Genomic DNA, 18,285 nt, shown 5'->3' with positions numbered 1-18,285 from the left:
TTTTTGTGTCATGATCCTACTTCAAGAACTTTCAAGCCATCCAAGATCCTTTGAAGCTAGATCATTTCTTGTCACTTCCAGTACGTTTACCTACTAAACTTGAGGTAGTAATGATGTTCATAACATCATTCGATTCATATATATATAAAACTATCTTATTCGAAGGTTTAAACTCGTAATCACTAGAACATAGTTTAGTTAATTCTAAACTTGTTCGCAAACAAAAGTTAATCCTTCTAACTTGACTTTTAAAATTAACTACACACATGTTCTATATCTATATTATAAGCTAACTTAATGATTTAAAACCTGGAAACACGAAAAACACCGTAAAACCGGATTTACGCCGTCGTAGTAACACCGCGGGCTGTTTTGGGTTAGTTAATTAAAAACTATGATAAACTTTGATTTAAAAGTTGTTATTCTGAGAAAATGATTTTTATTATGAACATGAAACTATATCCAAAAATTATGGTTAAACTCAAAGTGGAAGTATGTTTTCTAAAATGGTCATCTAGACGTCGTTCTTTCGACTGAAATGACTACCTTTAAAAAACGACTTGTAACTTTTTTTCCTACTATAAACCTATACTTTTTCTGTTTAGATTCATAAAATAGAGTTCAATATGAAACCATAGCAATTTGATTCACTCAAAACGGATTTAAAATGAAGAAGTTATGGGTAAAACAAGATTGGATAATTTTTCTCATTTTAGCTACGTGAAAATTGGTAACAAATCTATTCCAACCATAACTTAATCAACTTGTATTGTATATTATGTAATCTTGAGATACCATAGACACGTATACAATGTTTCGACCTATCATGTCGACACATCTATGTATATTTCGGAACAACCATAGACACTCTATATGTGAATGTTGGAGTTAGCTATACAGGGTTGAGGTTGATTCCAAAATATATATAGTTTGAGTTGTGATCAATACTGAAATACGTATACACTGGGTCGTGGATTGATTCAAGATAATATTTATCGATTTATTTCTGTACATCTAACTGTGGACAACTAGTTGTAGGTTACTAACGAGGACAGCTGACTTAATAAACTTAAAACATCAAAATATATTAAAAGTGTTGTAAATATATTTTGAACATACTTTGATATATATGTATATATTGTTATAGGTTAGTGAATCAACCAGTGGCCAAGTCTTACTTCCCGACGAAGTAAAAATCTGTGAAAGTGAGTTATAGTCCCACTTTTAAAATCTAATATTTTTGGGATGAGAATACATGAAGGTTTTATAAATGATTTACAAAATAGACACAAGTACGTGAAACTACATTCTATGGTTGAATTATCGAAATCGAATATGCCCCTTTTTATTAAGTCTGGTAATCTAAGAATTAGGGAACAGACACCCTAATTGACGCGAATCCTAAAGATAGATCTATTGGGCCTAACAAACCCCATCCAAAGTACCGGATGCTTTAGTACTTCGAAATTTATATCATATCCGAAGGGTGTCCCGGAATGATGGGGATATTCTTATATATGCATCTTGTTAATGTCGGTTACCAGGTGTTCACCATATGAATGATTTTTATCTCTATGTATGGGATGTGTATTGAAATATGAAATCTTGTGGTCTATTATTATGATTTGATATATATAGGTTAAACCTATAACTCACCAACATTTTTGTTGACGTTTTAAGCATGTTTATTCTCAGGTGATTATTAAGAGCTTCCGCTGTCGCATACTTAAATAAGGACGAGATTTGGAGTCCATGCTTGTATGATATTGTGTAAAAACTGCATTCAAGAAACTTATTTTGTTGTAACATATTTGTATTGTAAACCATTATGTAATGGTCGTGTGTAAACAGGATATTTTAGATTATCATTATTTGATAATCTACGTAAAGCTTTTTAAACCTTTATTGATGAAATAAAGGTTATGGTTTGTTTTAAAATGAATGCAGTCTTTGAAAAACGTCTCATATAGAGGTCAAAACCTCGCAACGAAATCAATTAATATGGAACGTTTTTAATCAATAAGAACGGGACATTTCAGTTGGTATCAGAGCGTTGATCTTAGAGAACCAGAATTTTGCATTAGTGTGTCTTATCTAGTTTGTTAGGATGCATTAGTGAGTCTGGACTTCGACCGTGTTTACTTGAAAAATGATTGCTTAACAAATTTTGTTGGAAACTATATATTTTTAACATGTGAATATTATGTGATATATTAATCTCTTAACGCGTTTGATATTATGTGATAGATGTCTACCTCTAGAACAAGTCCCATTGACTCACCTAATAATAATGAAGAGTCAAATGTAAATTGGAATGATTCGTGGACTGATTCACAAGTTCCTGAAGAGGAACCGGAAGAAGAGTCGGAACCGGAAGAAGAATCGGAACCGGAAGAAGAATCAGAACCGGATGAAGAAATAGAACCGGTGGGGGAAATAATAAAACGGTTAAGTAAAAGAAAATCCTCAACCAACCGACCAAGGTTAATTATGGTCAATGGTGTTTCCGCCAAGGAAGCAAAATATTGGGAGGATTACCAATTCTCCGATGAATCGGATTCCGACGAGAATTTCGATGATGTTATAGAAATTACCCCAACTGAATTTAAAAAGGCAAAAGAAAATAATAAGGGAAAGGGCATAAAAATAGAGAAATCTAATTCCAACCCCGATGAACTTTATATGTATCGTCAACCCCCGAAGTCCTTAAGTTGTAACAATGACCCAGGAACCTCTAAACCACCAGGTTTTTCTAAACCAATGTGGAAAACGACGGCTCCTATTAGGGGAACATCATATATCCCTAGAAACTTGGCAAAACGAACCAAAACCGAAGAAAAAGAAACAAGCGAGTCGGAATAAGATAGTTGTATTCATGTGGTGTAATATAGGTAATATAGTGTGCTTATGCTTTATGATATATGTAAAAATTGCTTGTATTAATAAGTATTTTTTTTTAAGAATCTAACTCTTGTCTATTTTACAGTATAAAAACACAAAATGGATAGATAACCCAATATTTTAAGAGACCTACCCAGAGACATGATTGATGAAATCTTGTCTAGAGTCGGTCAGAATTCTTCGGCACAACTATTTAAGGCGAGATCAGTTTGTAAGACATTCGAAGAACGTTCCAAGAATGCCTTGGTTTATAAAAGGCTTTCGTTCGAAAGATGGGGGATATCACATTGGGAAATCCATAAGTTACGATGTGTTTACTTTGACGCATATATTGCGGGGAACCCAAATGCTATTTTACGTAATGGGTTAAGAAATTATTTTGACTCAATATATCCGAATATTGGACTTCGTGATTTAGAAAAAGTGGCTAACATGCAACATAAAGAAGCATGTTATGCTTACGGATTAGTAATGTTCGCTTCTCACCAAAGTGAGAACAAGAACATCGGGCTACAACTATTAAACAAAACATTCCCACAAGTGACGGAGTCGGTAATTGGGGTAAGAAATGAGGTTTTTAGATTGTTACGGGACTTTTGGACATTACGTAACCCTCGTCCCTTTGACGATGTTACAACACGCTGTCTTATCAACGGCCATAACGGTTATGTTTCACAAGACCAAGGATGGGAAGTAATCCTAGTAAAACCAGAATGCATGACTTGTTTCTGGACGTATGAATTACGTGTCTTTATTGCCTTTGCTGAACGACTTGTGTACTAGCTAGAATTATCTTCACAACCATCTTGTATCAAATTTATTGTGTGCTATATTTCATGCTATATGTAAAATAAGCGGTATTGTAAGTTTGTAAAATATTGTGTAAAAGTTTGAACGCGAAATATTATTATAATCAGTTTTTCATATAGAATTGTAGTAGTTGAATTGTATATTAGCTACTAAGTATGAACTTAACGGGTAGGTACTACCCGAATTTAAATTTATAAAACGCTAATATGAAGAAAAAGCTTTTATAAATGAGTTCATATTATGCTACGAAATACTATTAACTACTCTTAATATTCTGTATGATTAACTTGTTCCATTTGACTATTTTGAAGGAAATGGCACCGACTACTCGGCACACCGTGAATATGAATGAAGAGGAATTCCGTACTTTTCTAGCTTCAAACATAGCCGCAGTACAGGCTGCGCTACATACCAACAATAACCTTGGATCTAGCAGTACAGGAAATCGTGTAGGATGCACCTACAAAGAATTCACTGCCTGCAAACCTTTGGAATTTGATGGAATCGAAGGACCGATCGGATTGAAACGGTGGACCGAGAAGGTCTAATCGGTGTTTGCCATAAGTAAGTGTACTGAAGAGGACAAAGTGAAGTACGCTACGCATACCTTCACAGGTTCTGCGTTAACATGGTGGATTACCTATCTAGAGCAAGTGGGACAAGACGATGCGTACGCACTACCGTGGTCAGCATTCAAGCACTTGATGAACGAGAAGTACCATCCCAGAACCGAGGTCAATAAGCTCAAGACAGAACTTAGAGGGTTACGAACCCAAGGATTTGATATTACCACATACGAAAGACGATTCACAGAATTGTGCCTATTGTGTCCGGGAGCATTCGAAGATGAGGAAGAGAAGATCGACGCGTTTGTGAAAGGATTACCGGAAAGAATCCAAGAAGATATAAGTTCACACGAGCCTGCCTCCATACAACAGGCATGTAGAATGGCTCAAAAAACTAGTGAACCAGATTGAAGAAAGAATTAAAGAACAGACTGCTGAAGAGGCCAATGTGAAGCAAGTCAAAAGAAAGTGGGAGGAAAACGGTGATAATAATCACCAATACAACAACAACAGCAATTACAACAATAATCGCAACAATTATCCCAACAATCGCAACATCAATCGCAACTACAACAAACGGCCCAACAACAACAACAACAACAACAACTACTACAACAATCATCCCAACAACAATAATAACCGCAACAACAACAACAATCAGAAGCAGCTATGCCAAAGGTGTGAAAAGTATCACTCGGGGTTCTGCACCAAATTTTGCAACAAGTGTAAAAGAAATGATCATAGCGCGGCGAAGTGTGAGGTCTACAGACCAGGGGTTAATAGAACAAAAGGAACAAATGGTGTCGGAACGAGTAATGGCGGAGCAAGTAGTGTCGGAGCAAGTTATGCCAATGTAGTTTGTTATAAATGTGGAAAACCGGGCCACATTATTAGAAATTGCCCGAACCAGGAGAACACGAATGGACAAGGCCGCGGAAGAGTTTTCAATATTAATGCGACAGAGGCACAGGAAGACCCGGAGCTTGTTACGGGTACGTTTCTTATTGACAATAAATCTGCTTACGTTTTATTTGATTCGGGTGCGGATAGAAGCTATATGAGTAGAGATTTTTGTGCTAAATTAAGTTGTCCATTGACGCCTTTGGATAGTAAATTTTTACTCAAATTAGCAAATGGTAAATTAATTTCAGCAGATAATATATGTCGGAATCGAGAAATTAAACTGGTTAGCGAAACATTTAAGATTGACTTGATACCAGTAGAGTTAGGGAGTTTTGATGTGATAATCGGTATGGACTGGTTGAAAGAAGTGAAAGCAGAGATCGTTTGTTACAAAAATGCAATTCGCATTATACGAGAAAAAGGAAAACCCTTAATGGTGTACGGAGAAAAGGGCAACACGAAGCTACATCTTATTAGTAATTTGAAGGCACAAAAACTAATAAGAAAAGGTTGCTATGCTGTTCTAGCACATGTCGATAAAGTACAAACTGAAGAAAAGAGCATCAATGATGTTCCCGTCGCAAAAGAATTTCCCGATGTATTTCCGAAAGAATTACCGGGATTACCCCCACATCGATCCGTTGAATTTCAAATAGATCTTGTACCAGGAGCTGCACCAATAGCTCGTGCTCCTTACAGACTCGCACCCAGCGAGATGAAAGAACTGCAAAGCCAATTACAAGAACTTTTAGAGCGTGGTTTCATTCGACCAAGCACATCACCGTGGGGAGCTCCTGTTTTGTTTGTCAAGAAGAAAGATGGTACATTCTGGTTGTGTATCGACTACCGAGAGTTGAACAAACTTACCATCAAGAACCGCTACCCACTACCGAGAATCAACGACTTATTTGATCAACTACAAGGCTCGTCTGTTTATTCAAAGATTGACTTACGTTCCGGGTATCATCAAATGCGGGTGAAAGAAGATGATATTCCAAAGACTGCTTTCAGAACACGTTACGGTCATTACAAGTTTATGGTCATGCCATTTGGTTTAACTAATGCACCAGCTGTGTTCATGGACCTTATGAACCGAGTGTGTGGACCATACCTTGACAAGTTTGTCATTGTTTTCATTGATGACATACTTATTTACTCAAAGAATGACCAAGAACACGGTGAACATTTGAGAAAGGTGTTAGAAGTATTGAGGAAGGAAGAATTGTACGCTAAATTTTCAAAGTGTGCATTTTGGTTGGAAGAAGTTCAATTCCTCGGTCACATAGTGAACAAAAAAAGTATTAAGGTGGATCCGGCAAAGATAGAAACTGTTGAAAAGTGGGAAACCCCGAAAACTCCGAAACACATACGCCAGTTTTTAGGACTAGCTGGTTACTACAGAAGGTTCATCCAAGACTTTTCCAGAATAGCAAAACCCTTGACTGCATTAACGCATAAAGGGAAGAAATTTGAATGGAATGATGAACAAGAGAAAGCGTTTCAGTTATTGAAGAAAAAGCTAACTACGGCACCTATATTGTCATTGCCTGAAGGGAATGATGATTTTGTGATTTATTGTGACGCATCAAAGCAAGGTCTCGGTTGTGTATTAATGCAACGAACGAAGGTGATTGCTTATGCGTCTAGACAATTGAAGATTCACGAACAAAATTATACGACGCATGATTTGGAATTAGGCGCAGTTGTTTTTGCATTAAAGACTTGGAGGCACTACTTATATGGGGTCAAAAGTATTATATATACCGACCACAAAAGTCTTCAACACATATTTAATCAGAAACAACTGAATATGAGGCAGCTTAGGTGGATTGAATTATTGAATGATTACGACTTTGAGATTCGTTACCACCCGGGGAAGGCAAATGTGGTAGCCGATGCCTTGAGCAGGAAGGACAGAGAACCCATTCGAGTAAAATCTATGAATATAATGATTCATAATAACCTTACTACTCAAATAAAGGAGGCGCAACAAGGAGTTTTAAAAGAGGGAAATTTAAAGGATGAAATACCCAAAGGATCGGAGAAGCATCTTAATATTCGAGAAGACGGAACCCGGTATAGGGCTGAAAGGATTTGGGTACCAAAATTTGGAGATATGAGAGAAATGGTACTTAGAGAAGCTCATAAAACCAGATACTCAATACATCCTGGAACGGGGAAGATGTACAAGGATCTCAAGAAACATTTTTGGTGGCCGGGTATGAAAGCCGATGTTGCTAAATACGTAGGAGAATGTTTGACGTGTTCTAAGGTCAAAGCTGAGCATCAGAAACCATCAGGTCTACTTCAACAACCCGAAATCCCAGAATGGAAATGGGAAAACATTACCATGGATTTCATCACTAAATTGCCAAGGACTGCAAGTGGTTTTGATACTATTTGGGTAATAGTTGATCGTCTCACCAAATCAGCACACTTCCTGCCAATAAGAGAAGATGACAAGATGGAGAAGTTAGCACGACTGTATTTGAAGGAAGTCGTCTCCAGACATGGAATACCAATCTCTATTATCTCTGATAGGGATGGCAGATTTATTTCAAGATTCTGGCAGACATTACAGCAAGCATTAGGAACTCGTCTAGACATGAGTACTGCCTATCATCCACAAATTGATGGGCAGAGTGAAAGGACGATACAAATGCTTGAAGACATGCTACGAGCATGTGTTATTGATTTCAGAAACAGTTGGGATCGACATCTACCGTTAGCAGAATTTTCCTACAACAACAACTACCATTCAAGCATTGAGATGGCGCCGTTTGAAGCACTATATGGTAGAAAGTGCAGGTCTCCGATTTGTTGGAGTGAAGTGGGGGATAGACAGATTACGGGTCCGGAGATTATACAAGAAACTACCGAGAAGATCATCCAAATTCAACAACGGTTGAAAACCGCCCAAAGTCGACAAAAGAGCTACGCTGACATTAAAAGAAAAGATATAGAATTTGAAATTGGAGAGATGGTCATGCTTAAAGTTGCACCTTGGAAAGGCGTTGTTCGATTTGGTAAACGAGGGAAATTAAATCCAAGGTATATTGGACCATTCAAGATTATTGATCGTGTCAGACCAGTAGCTTACCGACTTGAGTTATCTCAACAACTCGCGGCTGTACATAACACTTTCCACGTCTCGAATTTGAAGAAATGTTTTGCTAAAGAAGATCTCACTATTCTGTTAGATGAAATCCAAATCAACGAAAAACTCCAATTCATCGAAGAACCCGTCGAAATAATGGATCGTGAGGTTAAAAGACTTAAGCAAAACAAGATACCAATTGTTAAGGTTCAATGGAATGGTCGTAGAGGACCCGAGTTCACCTGGGAGCATGAAGATCAGATGAAGAAGAAATACCCGCATCTATTTCCAGAAGATTCGTCAACACCTTCAACAACTTAAAATTTCGGGACGAAATTTATTTAACGGGTAGGTACTGTAGTGACCCGAACTTTTCCATGTTTATATATATTAATTAAGATTGATATTTACATGATTAAAAGTTTCCAACATGTTAAGCAATCAAACTTGTTAAGACTTGATTAATTGAAATATGTTTCATATAGACAATTGACCACCCAAGTAGACCGGCGATTCACGAACGTTAAAACTTGTAAAAACGACATGACGATATATATATGGATATACATATGGTTAACATGAGATTATGATAAGTAAGTATCTCCATAAGTATATTAACAATGAGTTATATACATATAAACAAGACTACTAACTTAAGGATTTCGAAACGAGACATATATGTAACGATTATCGTTGTAACGAAATTTAAATGTATATATATCATATTAAGATATATTAATATATCATAATATCATGATAATATAATAATTTAACATCTCATTAGATATAATAAACAATGGGTTAACAGCATTAATTGAGATCGTTAACTTAAAGGTTTCAAAACAACACTTACATGTAACGACTAACGATGACTTAACGACTCAGTTAAAATGTATATACATGTAGTGTATTTAGATGTATTAAAATACTTTTGGAAGACTTCAAGACATATATCAAAACACTCATACTTAACGAAAATGGTTACAGTTACTTTCCCATTCTTTTCTTTCATCAAGAATTCTAGTCGTATTCTTACCCGTATTATACACAGCTTCAAAACGTACTTACTATGGGTATATACCAATAGGAACTAGCATGGGATTCCACTCTTGATTATGTCATGTATGACTAATCAATTTTAACTTCTACCATGAGCTAGTCAACTAACTAGAACTCCTTTTAACCCCACTCACCACTCACCAATTACCACTCATCATTCACTCCATTTCACTTCCAATTCTCTTTCTAATTCTCTCTCAACACACACACACTATTATGAACGTATTTTTCCAGTAGTTAATCATCATCTTCATCAAAAATCACTTCAAGAATCAAGCTATAATCATCATAGGAAGAACACTTCAAGAACACTTCAAAAATCCCTTCAAGTTTACTAATTTACTTCCAAAGCTTTCTAATCCATTCCAAGTAATCATCTAAGATCAAGAAACCTTTGTTATATACAGTAGGTTATCTTTCTTATTCAAGGTAATATTCATATTCAAACTTTGATTCAATTTCTATAACTATAAACTATCTTAATTCGAGTAAAAATCTTACTTGAACTTGTTTTTGTGTCATGATCCTACTTCAAGAACTTTCAAGCCATCCAAGATCCTTTGAAGCTAGATCATTTCTTGTCACTTCTAGTACGTTTACCTACTAAACTTGAGGTAGTAATGATGTTCATAACATCATTCGATTCATATATATATAAAACTATCTTATTCGAAGGTTTAAACTCGTAATCACTAGAACATAGTTTAGTTAATTCTAAACTTGTTCGCAAACAAAAGTTAATCCTTCTAACTTGACTTTTAAAATTAACTACACACATGTTCTATATCTATATTATATGCTAACTTAATGATTTAAAACCTGGAAACACGAAAAACACCGTAAAACCGGATTTACGCCGTCGTAGTAACACCGCGGGCTGTTTTGGGTTAGTTAATTAAAAACTATGATAAACTTTGATTTAAAAGTTGTTATTCTGAGAAAATGATTTTTATTATGAACATGAAACTATATCCAAAAATTATGGTTAAACTCAAAGTGGAAGTATGTTTTCTAAAATGGTCATCTAGACGTCGTTCTTTCGACTGAAATGACTACCTTTACAAAAACGACTTGTAACTTATTTTTCCGACTATAAACCTATACTTTTTCTGTTTAGATTCATAAAATAGAGTTCAATATGAAACCATAGCAATTTGATTCACTCAAAACGGATTTAAAATGAAGAAGTTATGGGTAAAACAAGATTGGATAATTTTTCTCATTTTAGCTACGTGAAAATTGGTAACAAATCTATTCCAACCATAACTTAATCAACTTGTATTGTATATTATGTAATCTTGAGATACCATAGACACGTATACAATGTTTCGACCTATCATGTCGACACATCTATATATATTTTGGAACAACCATAGACACTCTATATGTGAATGTTGGAGTTAGCTATACAGGGTTGAGGTTGATTCCAAAATATATATAGTTTGAGTTGTGATCAATACTGAGATACGTATACACTGGGTCGTGGATTGATTCAAGATAATATTTATCAATTTTTTTCTGTACATCTAACTGTGGACAACTAGTTGTAGGTTACTAACGAGGACAGCTGACTTAATAAACTTAAAACATCAAAATATATTAAAAGTGTTGTAAATATATTTTGAACACACTTTGATATATATGAATATATTGTTATAGGTTCGTGAATCAACCAGTGGCCAAGTCTTACTTCCCGACGAAGTAAAAATCTGTGAAAGTGAGTTATAGTCCCACTTTTAAAATCTAATATTTTTGGGATGAGAATACATGCAGGTTTTATAAATGATTTACAAAATAGACACAAGTACGTGAAACTACATTCTATGGTTGAATTATCGAAATCGAATATGCCCCTTTTTATTAAGTCTGGTAATCTAAGAATTAGGGAACAGACACCCTAATTGACGCGAATCCTAAAGATAGATCTATTGGGCCTAACAAACCCCATCCAAAGTACCGGATGCTTTAGTACTTCGAAATTTATATCATATCCGAAGGGTGTCCCGGAATGATGGGGATATTCTTATATATGCATCTTGTTAATGTCGGTTACCAGGTGTTCACCATATGAATGATTTTTATCTCTATGTATGGGATGTGTATTGAAATATGAAATCTTGTGGTCTATTATTATGATTTGATATATATAGGTTAAACCTATAACTCACCAACATTTTTGTTGACGTTTTAAGCATGTTTATTCTCAGGTGATTATTAAGAGCTTCCGCTGTCGCATACTTAAATAAGGACGAGATTTGGAGTCCATGCTTGTATGATATTGTGTAAAAACTGCATTCAAGAAACTTATTTTGTTGTAACATATTTGTATTGTAAACCATTATGTAATGGTCGTGTGTAAACAGGATATTTTAGATTATCATTATTTGATAATCTACGTAAAGCTTTTTAAACCTTTATTGATGAAATAAAGGTTATGGTTTGTTTTAAAATGAATGCAGTCTTTGAAAAACGTCTCATATAGAGGTCAAAACCTCGCAACGAAATCAATTAATATGGAACGTTTTTAATCAATAAGAACGGGACATTTCACATTGAGTCAAAATAATTTCTTAACCCGTTGCATAAAATAGCATTTGGGTTCCCCGCAATATATGCGTCAAAGTAAACACATCGTAACTTATGGGTTTCCCAATGTGATATCCCCCATCTTTCAAACGAAAGTCTCTTATAAACCAAGACATTCTTGGAACGTTCTTCGAATGTCTTACAAACTGATCTCGCCTTAAATAGTTGTACCGAGGAATTCTGACCGACTCTAGACAAGATTACATCAATCATGTCTCCGGGTAGGTCTCTTAAAATATTAGGTTGTCTATCCATTTTGTGTTTTTATACTGTAAAATAGACAAGAGTTAGATTCATAAAAAAAAATACTTATTAATACAATCAATTTTTACATATATCATAAAGCATAAGCACACTATATTACATATATTACACCACACGAATACAACTATCTTATTCCGACTCGCTCGTTTCTTCTTCTTCGGTTTTGGTTCGTTTTGCCAAGTTTCTAGGGATATATGATGTTCCCCTAATACGAGCCGTCGTTTTCCACATTGGTCTAGAAAAACCTGGTGGTTTAGAGGTTCCCGGGTTATTGTTACAACTTAAGGACTTCGGGGGTTGACGATACATATAAAGTTCATCGGGGTTGGAATTAGATTTCTCTATTTTTATGCCCTTTCCCTTATTATTTTCTTTTGCCTTTTTAAATTCAGTTGGGGTAATTTCTATAACATCATCGGAATTCTCATTGGAATCCGATTCATCGGAGAATTAGTAATCCTCCCAATATTTTGCTTCCTTGGCGGAAACACCATTGACCATAATTAACCTTGGTCGGTTGGTTGAGGATTTTCTTTTACTTAACCGTTTTATTATTTCCCCCACCGGTTCTATTTCCTCCTCCGGTTCCACCTCCGGTTCCTCCTCTTCCGGTTCTGATTCTTCTTCTTGTTCCAACTCTTCTTCCGGTTCCTCCACGAATCATTCCAATTTACATTTGATTCTTCATTATTATTAGGTAAGTCAATGGGACTTGTTCTAGAGGTAGACATCTATCACATAATATCAAACGCGTTAAGAGATTAATATATCACATAATATTCACATGTTAAAAATATATAGTTTCCAACAAAATTTGTTAAGCAATCATTTTTCAAGTAAACACGGTCGAAGTCCAGACTCACTAATGCATCCTAACAAACTCGATAAGACACACTAATGCAAAATTCTGGTTCTCTAAGACCAACGCTTGGATACCAACTGAAATGTCCCGTTCTTATTGATTAAAAACGTTCCATATTAATTGATTTCGTTGCGAGGTTTTGACCTCTATATGAGACGTTTTTCAAAGACTGCATTCATTTTTAAAATAAACCATAACCTTTATTTCATAAATAAAGGTTTAAAAAGCTTTACGTAGATTATCAAATAATGATAATCTAAAATACCCTGTTTACACGCGACCATTACATAATGGTTTACAATACAAATATGTTACAACGAAATCAGTTTCTTGAATGCAGTTTTTACACAATATCATACAAACATGGACTCCAAATCTTGTCCTTATTTTAGTATGCAACAGCGGAAGCTCTTAGTATTCACTAGAGAATAAACATGCTTTAAACGTCAACAAAAATGTTGGTGAGTTATAGGTTTAACCTATATATATCAAATCGTAACAATAGACCACAAGATTTCATATTTCAATACACATCTCATACATAGAGATAAAAATCATTCATATGGTGAACACCTGGTAACCGACATTAAAAAGATGCATATATAAGAATATCCCCATCATTCCGGGACACCCTTCGGATATGATATAAATTTCGAAGTACTAAAGCATCCGGTACTCTGGATGGGGTTTGTTAGGCCCAATAGATCTATCTTTAGGATTCGCGTCAATTAGGGTGTCTGTTCCCTAATTCTTAGATTACCAGACTTAATAAAAAGGGACATATTCGATTTCGATAATTCAACCATAGAATGTAGTTTCACGTACTTGTGTCTATTTTGTAAATCATTTATAAAACCTACATGTATTCTCATCCCAAAAATATTAGATTTTAAAAGTGGAACTATAACTCACTTTCACAGATTTTTACTTCGTCGGGAAGTAAGACTTGGCCACTGGTTGATTCACGAACCTATAACAATATATACATATATATCAAAGTATGTTAAAAATATATTTATAACACTTTTAATATATTTTGATGTTTTAAGTTTATTAAGTCAGCTGTCCTCGTTAGTAACCTATAACTAGTTGTCCACAGTTAGATGTACAGAAATAAATCGATAAATATTATCTTGAATCAATCCACGACCCAGTGTATACGTATCTCAGTATTGATCACAACTCAAACTATATATATTTTGGAATCAACCTCAACCCTGTATAGCTAACTCCAACATTCACATATAGAGTGTCTATGGTTGTTCCGAAATATATATAGATGTGTCGACATGATAGGTCAAAAAATTGTATACGTGTCTATGGTATCTCAAGATTACATAATATACAATACAACTTGATTAAGTTATGGTTGGAATAGATTTGTTACCAATTTTCACGTAGCTAAAATGAGAAAAATTATCCAATCTTATTTTACCCATAATTTCTTCATTTTAAATCCGTTTTGAGTGAATCAAATTGCTATGGTTTTATATTGAACTCTATTTTATGAATCTAAACAGAAAAAGTATAGGTTTATAGTCAGAAAAATAAGTTACAAGTCATTTTTGTAAAGGTAGTCATTTCAGTCGAAAGAACGACGTCTAGATGACCATTTTTAGAAAACATATTTCCACTTTGAGTTTAACCATAATTTTTGGATATAGTTTCATGTTCATAATAAAAATCATTTTCTCAGAATAACAACTTTTGAATCAAAGTTTATCATAGTTTTTAATTAACTAACCCAAAACAGCCCGCGGTGTTACTACGACGACGTAAATCCAGTTTTACGGTGTTTTTCGTGTTTCCAGGTTTTAAATCATTAAGTTAGCATATCATATAGATATATAACATGTGTTTAGTTGATTTTAAAAGTCAAGTTAGAAGGATTAACTTTTATTTGCGAACAAGTTTAGAATTAACTAAACTATGCTCTAGTGATTACAAATTTAAACCTTCGAATAAGATAGCTTTATATGTATGAATAGAATGATGTTATGAACATCATTCCTATCTCAAGTTCCTTGGATAAACCTACTGGAAGTGAGAAAAATAGATCTAGCTTCAAAGGATCCTTGGATGGCTTGAAAGTTCTTGAAGCAGAATCATGACGCGAAAACAATTTCAAGTAAGATTTTCACTCGAAATAAGATTGTTATAGTTATAGAAATTGAATTAAAGTTTGAATATGATTATTACCTTGTATTAGAAATATAACCTACTGTAAGTAACATAGGTTTCTTGATCTTGGATGATTACTTGGAATGGATTTAGAAAACTTGGAAGTAAACTTGCAATCTTGGAAGTATTCTTGATTTTATGAAACTAGAACTTTTGGAATTTATGAAGAACACTTAGAACTTGAAGATAGAACTTGAGAGAGATCAATTAGATGAAGAAAATTGAAGAATGAAAGTGTTTGTAGGTGTTTTTGTTCGTTGGTGTATGAATTAGATATAAAGGATATGTAATTTTGTTTTCATGTGAATAAGTCATGAATGATTACTCATATTTTTGTAATTTTATGAGATATTTCATGCTAGTTGCCAAATGATGGTTCCCACATGTGTTAGGTGACTCACATGGGCTGCTAAGAGCTGGTCATTGGAGTGTATATACCAATAGTACATTCATCTAAAAGCTGTGTATTGTACGAGTACGAATACGGGTGCATACGAGTAGAATTGTTGATGAAACTGAACGAGGATGTAATTGTAAGCATTTTTGTTAAGTAGAAGTATTTTGATAAGTGTCTTGAAGTCTTTCAAAAGTGTATGAATACATATTAAAACACTACATGTATATACATTTTAACTGAGTCGTTAAGTCATCGTTAGTCGTTACATGTAAATGTTTGTTAAATGTTGTTAACCCATTGTTTATTATAACAAATGAGATGTTAAATTGTTATATTATCATTATATTATGATATATAATATATCTTAGTATGATATATATATATATAGTTAAATGTCGTTACAACGATAATCGTTACATATATGTCTCGTTTCGAAATCATTAAGTTAGTAATCTTATTTTTACATATGTATTTCATTGTTAATACACTTAATAATATATTTACTTATCATTTAACATAATTAACCAAGTGTATCAATATCTTAATATGATTCATATGTACCTAGTAAGACGTTGTTATAACGATAATCGTTATATATATCGTTTTCGAGTTTCTTAATTTAATAGTCTCATTTTTATGTATATAACTCATTGTTAAAATACCTAATGAGATACATACTTATAATAAAATCATGTTAACTATATATATAACCATATATATGTCATTGTATAGTTTTTACAAGTTTTAACGTTCGTGAATCACCGGTCAACTTGGGTGGTCAATTGTCTATAAGAAACCTATTTCAATTAATCAAGTCTTAACAAGTTTGATTGCTTAACATGTTGAAAACACTTAATCATGTAAATAACAATTTCATTTAATATATATATAAACATGGAAAAGTTCGGGTCACTACACCTTGCCTTTTTATTCTCCTCTCGATTGCTTAGTAGAACGAGTAACGGTCCAGAATTCATAGGTATGGAGTTTCGAATGAACTTGATGTTCCAAGCAAGAAAGAACGTAATAGCACGATTTGATTTGTCAAATTACCAGAATCACTGAGAATAGAACTATCAAGAATATATTTTCTTGATATGTTCAGAAGTTAATTTAAATAAAAGAGTTATGTAACATGGCACGTGATGACGGTATGATCTGTGAATCATCACATTCCATTAGAAACTCAGCATGACTTACTGTAATATAATCACGTTGATCAAGTGTCATTATATTATACTAAACCATGCATCAGTTCCCAACATTACTTCAATAACATTCATATTTTAAGCTCGAAAGTTTACAGAATATAGAAACTAACAGTTTCTATATAATGTAACACTGATAGCGCGAAGAGTTGAATGATTTCAGATAAGAATAGTTATGAAAATATCTTCAGAATATGGAGGATATTTGTAATGAAATATACGATAATATCTTTGAATATCTAAGATCAGAGGATGATGGAAACTATTATCCGTAAGGGTTTAGAGTAAGGAGCAAGATATTCACTAAAGACTTTTTAGCAGACATTGAGTCATTTGGATTCTTTGAAGTCAAACTTATTCTTTGTGATTTGTCCACGGCTTTCTTCATAGTTTCGCATAATCTGCTTTTCGGTACTAAATTTTCTATTGAATGTTTCCAATATAATGATACACAGGAAGCACGAAGAGGTATATAATTTCGGACGAGAATATTTATGAAAATATCCTCAGAAATATCGAAGATATAGATGATGATATTTTGGAATTTCTAAGTTCGATGGTTGATGGAAAAAGATTTTCCGCAAGATTTTAACATGACTTCGGAGCAAGATATTCTTTGAAGGTTTCATCGGATTCAGAATTACCTGGATTCTTTGAATATATGGTATGGTCCTTGTATTTATCCTCGGTCTCCTTCGTGGTTAGCTCAATCCGTTTTGCAATTCCAACTTTTCTGAGTTTTTCCAACATACTATTCTTTATCATCAAACTTTCGATGATTATGGTCGTTTACGGTTGTCTATGGTTTCTGCTGCTTCATTCAGCTTTTTCAACATTCAGAGTATTGATTTGTGATTGAGTGCTTTTCAGAATTCCAGAAGGAGAGATCATAATTCTAAGAGATAAATGTCATACATATAACTGTTGATGTAGATATGTTGTGAGTTTTCAAAGTACTGATTGCTGATTCCCGGTAATTGGTATGGCAGTTCTCGTTACAAGATGCGGATGAGTATATGATAGGGTTTCAATGAATAAATATAATGATTTGTCAGAGAGATTTAAGCCAAGAAGTAACGAGGTTGCTGGTATGTCTGTTGGTAATATGGTGGAATATAAAAGAATTCTCCGGTATCAAAAGGGTAATCGTATATATCGGGATTATAATAAGGCTACTTCGAATGATAAGTCGAAGTTGACTTGCTGGAGCTGTGACAAAATTGGCTACTTTGAAAAGGGATCGTAAAGTTATTTTTGCTAATAAATGCCAAAGGATCTTACACGGCTACGTGTTAAACTTTTACTCAGTTGGCGAGAGTTTCTCAGGTGCATAACTATATGCATAAATCTTTCCTTCCGTAGATGAAGTGCGGTTGGTTCATCCTATCGATTGAGGTGTTTTCAAGAATCATGAAAGGTTTGAACGCAGATTGTAATCGTCAAGATACAAA

The sequence above is a fragment of the Rutidosis leptorrhynchoides genome, chromosome 2, assembly GCF_046630445.1.
Source record: "Rutidosis leptorrhynchoides isolate AG116_Rl617_1_P2 chromosome 2, CSIRO_AGI_Rlap_v1, whole genome shotgun sequence".
Taxonomy (NCBI): domain Eukaryota; kingdom Viridiplantae; phylum Streptophyta; class Magnoliopsida; order Asterales; family Asteraceae; genus Rutidosis; species Rutidosis leptorrhynchoides.
Note: the sequence above shows the minus strand (reverse complement) of the source record.